Below are 3,011 nucleotides of genomic sequence, written 5' to 3'. Positions count from 1 at the left end.
TAAATATATATTTAAAAAGTGGGATGAGGTATTTGAGCTCACAATTTCAGACATCTTAGTCCCTGGCTAATTGTATCCATTGTTTTGTAATTAATAGTGGCATTGATGTATGATAGAGAAAAGATGTTCACACTTCATGGGTGTCAGGAAGTAAAGAAACAAAGAAAGGAGGGTTCAGGATCCCAATATCCCCTCCAAGGCACCCTCCGTTCTATCCAATTTCCCTTCACCAAATCCTTCCTTCATCTGTTCCCATCAAGCTGAGAAAAAAATCTTTAACATATGAGTATTAGGTTACAGTTATAATCCAAAGCATAGCATTTACCTTGGGCTTCTTTTATACTTGCTTTTCTCAAAGATTCTGTGGCCTCTTTTTAAATGGAGTTTATACCCCCCCACACACATTTTATAGCTGCTGTGGCATTCCAACTTCCTGTTTTCATCTTCTATGACTAACTGTAATATCTTTCAGGTATTATTTTTATTTCTTTTTTATTTTATATGGAAACATTTTATTGACAGGTCAGAATTAAAAGAGTCATGCACAGAAATAAAACAATGACAGAAATAAAACAATCATAAGACTTGGAGTGTAAAACAGCAGCAGCTAGTACTCTTCACCGTCATCTTCCCCATTAGCGCTATCTGCTCCAACCTCCTCATAATCCTTTTCTAGGGCAGCCATGTCTTCACCGGCCTCTGAAAACTCTCCTTCTTCCATCCCCTCACCCACATACCAGTGGACAAAGGCATGCTTGGTATACATAAGGTCAAACTTGTGGTCCAGGCGAGCCCAGGCCTCAGCAATGGCTGTGGTATTGCTCAGCATGCACACAGCGCACTGCACCTTGGCCAGGTCTCCACCAGGAACCACAGTGGGAGGCTGGTAATTGATGCCAGCCTTGAAACCAGTGGGACACCAATCCACAAACTGGATGCTGTGCTTGGTCTTGATGGTGGCAATGGCAGCATTGACATCTTTGGGAACCACATCACCATGGTACAACAGGCAGCAGGCCATATATTTATCATGCCAAGGGTCACATTTCATCATCTGGTTGGCTGGCTCTAAGCAAGCATTGGTGATCTCTGCTACAGAAAGCTGTTCATGGTAGACTTTCTCGGCAGAGATGACAGGGGCATATGTGGCCAGGGGGAAGTGGATGTGGGAATAGGGCACCAGGTTGGTCTGGAATTCTGTCAGGTCAACATTCAGGGTCCCATCAAATCTCAGGGAAGCTGTGATGGAAGACACAATCTGGCTAATAAGGCGGTTCAGGTTAGTGTAGGTTGGGCATTCAATATCGAGGTTTCTACAACAGATGTCATAGATGGTCTCATTGTCCACCATGAAGGCACAATCAGAGTGTTCCAGGGTGACATGGGTGGTGAGGATAGAGTTGTAGGGTTCAACTACAGCTGTGGACACCTGGGGGGCCGGGTAAATGGAGAACTACAGCTTGGACTTCTTGCCATAGTCCACAGAGAGACGCTCCATCAGCAAGGAGGTGAAGCCAGAGCCAGTTCCTCCACCAAAGCTGTGGAAGACCAAGAAGCCCTGAAGACCTGTGCACTGGTCAGCCAGCTTCCGAATTTGTCCAAGACGAGGTCAATGATCTTGCCAATGGTGTAGTGACCATGGGCATAGTTATTGGCAGCATCTTCCTTGCCTGTGATGAGCTGCTCAGGGTGGAAAAGTTGATGGTAGGTGCCAGTTCGAACTTCATCAATGACTGTGGGCTCCAGGTGTACAAACACTGCCCTGGGCACGTGCTTGCCAGCGCCTGTCTCACTGAAGAAGGTGTTGAAGGGGTCATCTCCTCCCCCAACAGTCTTGTCACTTGGCATCTGGCCATCAGGCTGGATGCCGTGTTCCAGGCAGTAGAGCTCTCCGCAGGCATTGCCAATCTGGACACCAGCCTGGCCCACGTGGATGGAAATACACTCACGCATGTTGGAGACCTGTGGATGTCAGTGACGCGGGCAAAACCTGGGGCGGGGGAAGGGGTCTGCGACAAGGATCTCCCGCTAAAAGACTACCAAGGAGTCCAGGATCGAAGCAGAATCTTATTTTTATTTCTTGTGTCAAGTAATTATAGTTGGGCCCTGATGGCTCACACTTGTAATCTTAGCTACTCAGGAGGCTGAGCTCTGAGGATTGCGGTTCATAGCCAGCCCAGGAATATCCGTGGGACTCATCTCCAATACCACCAGAAAACTGGAAGTGGCACTGTGGCTCAAGTGGTAGAGTGCTCGCCTTGAGAAGATGAGCTCAAGGACAGCACCCAGGCCCAGAGTTCAAGCCCCAGGGGCAACAACAACAAACAAAAGTAATTATTTCTATCAGCCAACACCCAGGTCATATTGAGTGTTTCTATAATAGACTATTTAGCACACTAAGTATAGGGCTAAAATGTTTTGTTTTCATGCGTATCTCTTCTTTTAGGCAGAAAGCTCTCAAGACAGTAATTAACTCATTGCTTATATTTGTAAATTTGGGACAACTTTCCAGTGCATTTTGAATTCATTAATGGACTAGATAAATGCTTTTCAGGCCAGATTGTTCAGAGCTCTAAGTTTCTTATAGGTAACTAAACGCTATTGTCAAGTAGGATGCTGTATAAAAAGGGGTAGACATAATAAAAGGAAATGTTCAGGGATTTCAACTTTGCATATATTTTATCAATATAGAATGTTATACTCTCATTTCACTTTTTTAAGAAATGACTTTACTATGCAAAATAGTTGAGAAAGAACTGCACTCTGTGATACTGACAATAACCTACAGCCCAAAATCTGTGATTTGGTGAAATTGCAATGAATTAAATGACTAAAATAATATAAGATGAAAGCATTCAACTCTATTCAACACACAAAGGGTCTTCAAAGAGGTTTACTCCAGACATAGTACATTTTCTGACAATTCAGCAGGTCATTAACATTACTGTATGAGACAATCATTCCGCAAGTGATTTCTAGGAAGTCATTTTTTCTATAGTGCCTAGAAACAA

General features: G+C 44.1%; 1 pseudogene; it reads right to left on the bottom strand.

The window, feature by feature from the left end:
- Nucleotides 1-607: 607 nt before the first annotated feature.
- On the bottom strand, nt 608-1,953 carry LOC138839312 (tubulin alpha-1C chain pseudogene; annotated as a pseudogene).
- Between the last annotated feature and the right edge of the window lie 1,058 nt (nt 1,954-3,011).

This window comes from Dipodomys merriami, unplaced genomic scaffold, assembly GCF_024711535.1.
Source record: "Dipodomys merriami isolate MVZ:Mamm:240054 unplaced genomic scaffold, mDipMer1.0.p SCAF_3, whole genome shotgun sequence".
NCBI classification, from domain to species: Eukaryota; Metazoa; Chordata; class Mammalia; order Rodentia; family Heteromyidae; genus Dipodomys; species Dipodomys merriami.
This window is presented reverse-complemented; position numbering and strand designations above follow the sequence as displayed.